The sequence below is a fragment of the Sceloporus occidentalis genome, unplaced genomic scaffold (genome assembly GCF_023333645.1).
Source record: "Sceloporus occidentalis isolate IW3139 unplaced genomic scaffold, rSceOcc1.0.p SCAF_6, whole genome shotgun sequence".
Taxonomy (NCBI): Eukaryota; Metazoa; Chordata; class Lepidosauria; order Squamata; family Phrynosomatidae; genus Sceloporus; species Sceloporus occidentalis.
Window position 1 is genome coordinate 78992444 of NW_028316986.1, and position 6250 is coordinate 78998693.

The window sequence follows — 6250 nt, forward strand, 5'->3', positions numbered from 1 at the left end:
TATCTTCTGATGCACTCTATCACTAACCAATTGCACCTCTAGTTCTGGTGTCATACTCTGATGGAAAGGCAGAAGAATTTTAATTTTTTACAATTTCTGTACATTGTGAAGTAAATTGTAACATTAACATAGTCAATATGATATTGTACAAAACTAAGTCCAGGGAGGCACGGCTTCCATGTCCCACACTTCATTGTGATAGGTGCTAAGTGATTTTTGCCCAGACACTCTCTCAGACTAGCTCCCCTCACAGGGATGAAACAAAGATTTTTTAAAAGGGTACAGTTGTGGTAAAAGAACCAAACATGCTTTTTGAACACCTTGAAGTAAATAAAGTAAAAATGTTAACAACCCTAAAATAAAATAATTCTATAAGGAACACTTGATCAATGGTTCACAGTACTTGGGTTATAGTTACTAATAAACAACGCATTATAAATCTGTAAAGCTAACTTGTAAGCTACACTATAATAGGTAATAATTACAACACACATCATATTTTGCTGTGTTCTCTCACACACACATGATCTTTATAAGACATTGCAGCTTACTTTCATAATGTCATATTCAGATTATCTTCTGTGGTTTCATAAGCCATCGAACATAAATTCACAAATAAGACCATCCAAGCACATCCATTATGATGTGCATGTCACTTGATTTAGTTTGTGAAGCACTCAATAACCAGAGTTCTCTAGACAGCATACAGTACAATTAACTACACAATATCTACAAAGAATATCCTTCTGGTTGAATAAACTGATCACAGTCATTGCCCTGTACTGTGGAATGTCATACAGTGGACCCTTGCTATGTGCTGGGGTTTGGTTCTAAGATCCCCCGTGGATAACAAAATCCATGGATGCTCAAATCTCATTAAATATAATGACATAGCAAAATGGTGTCCCTTATAAAAAATGGAAAATCAAGGTTTGATATTTGAAATTTATACTTTTTTTGAACATTTTCAAACCGTGGATGCTTGAATCCGTGTATAAAAAATCCATGTATAAGGAGGGCCGACTGTATTTAAAGAGACATTAAATTTCAGAACCTTATATTTCCCAGGACTACATAAAGACCTTTTTGAATTGGCCTGCTTGTAATTATTATTTTTCTCATTTATTTATACAGCACCATTAGTGTACAGTATGACCAGGATATACACTGTATGACCTGGTCTCATGATCAGGATAATGCCATTAACAACATATCTTATGTATTATGAAGAACCTTCTGACACCCTCAAAACTAACATTTGTACTACAGTAGAAAGTTTATACAGTGTGGTGCAGTAGATAAACTGTACACTAGGTACTCTCATCTTCTGCACTGCTCAATAAATCTGTCAGTCTTTGAGGAGGCACACAATTCTTTCTTGTTCTTCTAGCAACAGACTGACACAGATATACAGTGGGCCCTGCACATTTGGTAGGGTTAGGGGTGCAAAACCCACATCAAAGTGGAAAAACTGCCTATAAAACACACACATACACACTCTCTCTCTTTTTTTTAACTTGAAAGAATATCTCTTCATGAATCTCTAGGTCCTCCAGGGCAACTCTGCAGTCAACATTTGCTGGATGTTGACCTATAAATGCCTAGCGAAATGTTCTTTCTAGGAATCTTTAGGTCCTCCAGTGTGACTTCTGGTGGATGCTGACTACAGAGTCTCACAGGAGAACCTAGAGATTCCTAGAGAGAACATATTAATCAAATCTGTGAATAATAAAATCTAAAAAATCAAAGCTGCAAATGTGGAGCAACAGCTGTAAATCTAAAATTTACATGCTGTGATTCTCTTTTTATTACTATAATTTGCAAGTGTCCACCGTTGGGCAAGGAGTGTAATACAAGTTTTGTTTTAAACAGACTATGTGGATACAGATTAATTATAATGATATATTTCCTCTTCTTAGTTTACTCATTATGTTATATTACTACTTGCCATACCTTTGCAATGTAACAGGCAAGGAAACATAAACAGATGAAAACAAAACGGGGAAACAGAATAGTAATCAAACAGCAAAAATATCAACCAAGTCATAACTAATAATGTTTTTATAAATGTATCCTTTAAAATACTAACTAAGGGGTGAAGCAGATGGGGATAAAGGAGTGGCCAGAGACTGGTCCCACCCCGATTGCCCCAGGACCACAGCAACCAGATGCTGTGGTCCTGAGAACATCCACTGCCACAGTTCCAAGCAAGCTGTGAAAACAAGCTGTAAGAAACTGCTCCTTTTGCAGCTGGTTTTGGGCTGTGTTCGGTAGCACTGGCGCAGCCTCCATGCATCATCAGAGCAATCCAGGGGCCTGCATCATGTGCATGCCCCATCCCAGATTGGTCCAATGGTGGCCCCCTTTGGGGCTGTCTGTTTGAGGCCCTTATAATAGAAAATTATTTATTATATAAAGCCAATAATCAAAAACTAAAAACAGGAAAAATATAAAATTAATGTCATTGAACAGTATTATTCATTGAAACACAAAGAGTCTGAAAGAGAACATCTTGGACATGACTAAGGAATGCAATTAGTACCAATGCCACTGTCTTAGAATATGATACAATGGTACAATTATTAGGATTAAAACCTGTTATAATACTGCCAACAGGTTCTACAGCTGTCTAATTCTTTCTGATGTAGGTTTTTTGCAGCAATAATCACAAATAAGTGAAATTTAGTCAACAATCAAATGCCTTCTAATGCTTCACTGGCCAATCACCTTTTTTCTAAAGTGTGAACAGATGGTACTTGTAGGCTCACTATCTTGGAATTCTTTTAATTAGATTAACATTCATGTTTGCCTGCTGGCATAATATGTCTGGAATCCACATAAGAACAGAGCAACAACAGAGCATGGAGATATCATTACTCTGCCTAACAGGAAATCATACTCATTAGAATTATTTCATAAAGAAATGATCATACAAACGTTTATATTTATTAACAGATTAGTATGAAAACACCCTTATTTTAGTTTCCAAATTATAATCATATAATCACTATAATAATGTAATCTACACACTGTTTACTCTTCAGATCTCTTAGATTTGCAAAGAAGGAAAGGATGGAAATAATCTGAGGGACAATGTAGTGCAGTGTTTTGTTGCAGTGGTTGGTACAAGACTAGTACTTGAGAGAGCCAAATTCTAGACAGTTTCTCTTCCTCTTCCCATCCATCAACCACACAGGGCTCTTACAAAGATAAGAGAACTATGCATAACATTTGGAGTTTACTAAAGGAAAGCCAGGGTAAAATGTAATCATTATACATAAATAAATAACCTCAGCACTGTGTACTCGAGAAGCCTCATTGCAGATCCTCTCACACTGTGGTTTAATGATAATCTTAGACAACATCATGCTCAAAAATGTTGCCTTTTAAAGAATACATCTCCCAGAATCTCGTAATAGTGGAAAGATTATCACAATCCACTTTATGCAGCCCAGTTGTGTAACAATCCAGTTACAGCTGAGAAATATAACAAGCCATCATAACACATCTTCCAGTACCCAAATCATGTGTTGCCTCTGAAAGAAAGATATGAAGAAAGGAAGCTACATTTTTAAAACTTATGCTGGTTTACAAACAGTAGTAGACTTAAGCCTCATTCACATGCCTTTTTTTACCGGAACAATGCAAATAACCTCACTTACACACTCCAGGTTTATTATTCACACCATAGAATCACATCTTTCTGGGAACTGCATCATTCTGCATCCCTGCAAGTTTGGTTGCTCACAAGTGTAGCCACCCTTCCCTTGTCCCCCCACCCACCTCATCCAGAAAGGGGGGGGGGGTCAGCATACTTTTTCTCTGACCCCTTTTCTTCTCTCTTTCCTCTTTTTTCCCAAGCAGTGACTGTTCCACTGGGGAAGGGCAGCACTTTCTCGACCATGTGGGTTGCTGATTGTGCAAATGCATTTGAAATGCATTGAAAGCATGGACAGTTTTATCCTGAGACTATTCAGGTCTATTCGTATTGTTATTCACACAGCCAATGATGCAAATCTTTGTAAAAAACTCAGAAAAAGACTGATATCAATTATCCCAGGATAAGTGGGGGTTTTGGCAGCCACCCCCCCTCAACTTAATGGAGTGCATTCCAGATGTGTGTGAACAACAAAGATTAATTCCAAATTCATCCTGGATTATTTTCCTCATGTGAATACCCCCTAAAAAGGTGGCATCACTGCACTGTTCCATCTAAACAGGGAACACAAGCAAAATACCCAGGTGTTCTTTGTACAATTGGATCACTTTTAAAAAGTATGTGCAAGTTTAGTTATCAGCCTTGCAGTGAACACAGTTCACAGCACATTTTTAAGGAAATGGAAAAAAAACCTAATTTAGGCAACAAAGCGAAGTTGTACAGCTATGTTTCTGTTGAAACATACATTACATAAAAACTTGTTAAACATCAAAGAGCAATTGATGTCATGATATTGCCCACATCCTTCTATGGTTTTGCATAGTTACACAACCAAATGAAGCAGAATGTGAACAGAGAACCTTCCCTCTAGCTGTGCTGAGTTTGTAGGGAGGCATTAATGGTCAAGAAAAGTAAGCACCAAGTGACAGTTTTGTTACTCCTGCCATTATTATCTTCAAAAGGATTTCCAAGGCCTCTCTTCCCTCCTTTTATTTTTCTATGATTCTATGATAGCAAAGGCAGAGAGCCCTGCAGGTCACATCTGTGCTTCATGTGGCTCAGATGGGACCACCTAGAGTATTTAATTTCTCATTGTGCCTTTCCAGCAATGGGAGAACATAAAGAAGAAGGAAGAAGGACATACACTGTGTTCATTTAAGTGCAAGCTATCTACCTGTGTGCCAAGCTTGGAGCAGCAAATGTCAACACTTAAGCCCTCCAAATGGCATGCTCTTCTTCTCTGTTCTTGTGGTTATTCCTCAAACCTCTTCTCCTTGTTTAGATTGTTTTCATCCTGGCTCTTGCTACAATGCAAGATCCTGTGGAGCCTACCTACCTACCTCCCCAAGGCAAGAAATATAACCAGAGGCCCAGGTTTGCCAGGAAGAAAAAGCGACAGTCTTCTTCAGACTCTACTTGACTAGCATCTCGATCCCACAAGAGAAAAAAAATGCTAAATGCAATGTGATGTGGGGATGAATGTACACACAAAGAAAAAAAGCATTTTTTTGCATCTGCAATGCCTCTCTCTCTCTCTCTGGAGTAAACTATATCACTAGAAAGACTCACAAAAAATGTGAGTTGGTCTTTTTTGTACATAGGAAACATTTTCATCTTTCAAAGAGTGAGAAAATTCTGGCACTATTAATCAAATCTAGAGAAGCAGACTGCCACATAAGGATTTACATATTAAAAGTATTTTCCACCCTTCATTCATACCAACGTTGTGAAACATACACAACCAAAATGTAATGCAAATATAATGCAATAAAAATATAACGGAATTTACAGCCAAAATAGAACATAGATATAAAATGTATAAGCACCAAATAAACAACTATACTTGTTTCTGAGATGAAGGAAACAAGACGGGAATATCTTGTGACTTCAAGTTTAAAACACTGATAAATGCTATCACAGTGAATATATGAGTGTATTACGAAAAATCGCTGTTTTAACAAAATCTTTGAACATTTAAGAGGAGGAAACCAACCTTGATGATTTTGCTATACTGTTTTCCTTCTTATTTCCACCGTTTCTTGAATTAACACCATTGAAACATGTTAGTATGGTAAGACCATTCTGGTACCTTTGTGCAACAGAAAAGATGTACTTCTGAAAGAACAAAAAAGATTTGAGTAAGTTGAAAATCAAACCAGAACATTACTTGCTAATCACTACAGGTGTTTAGATGAACTTCCAAATCAGCATTCATCAAAACTAGTTCACTACAGTAAACCACATTGCTTTGACACAGACATATGTGCATCCCTAGGAAAGGCAAGCACAAATTATATTTAAGCTAAACACGTTCATCAACTGTTTCCCCAAATGAAGCATTCCTGAAAGCATTCCTTGTTTCCTCAGTTTGTGTGGTATGAGGTAGGCAATTTTGGACACTGCCACTCAGCATCTTTCCTCTAGAATAGTAACAGTCTTGCAGGTGCTGCCATAGTGATAAAGTGAATGTAACATAAGCCAGTGATTGATTTTTTTGCCAGCAAGTGTATTGTAACAAGAGAGTTACACCCCTGGGGAAAGATGTTCATAGTGTGTAAGTAGGTAAGCCAACAGTTTACCTGTGAATATGTT

The 6250-nt window shown here is 37.3% G+C and overlaps 1 protein-coding gene across 1 annotated transcript in view; it reads right to left on the minus strand.

The window, feature by feature from the left end:
- TIAM2 (TIAM Rac1 associated GEF 2) overlaps positions 1 to 5761 on the minus strand; it is a 156746-nt gene extending 150985 nt beyond the window's left edge. The window contains exon 1 of the mRNA XM_089530152.1: positions 5652 to 5761. The gene's annotated coding sequence lies outside the window, so the exon portion shown is untranslated. The remainder of the gene's footprint in view (positions 1 to 5651) is intronic.
- Between the last annotated feature and the right edge of the window lie 489 nt (positions 5762 to 6250).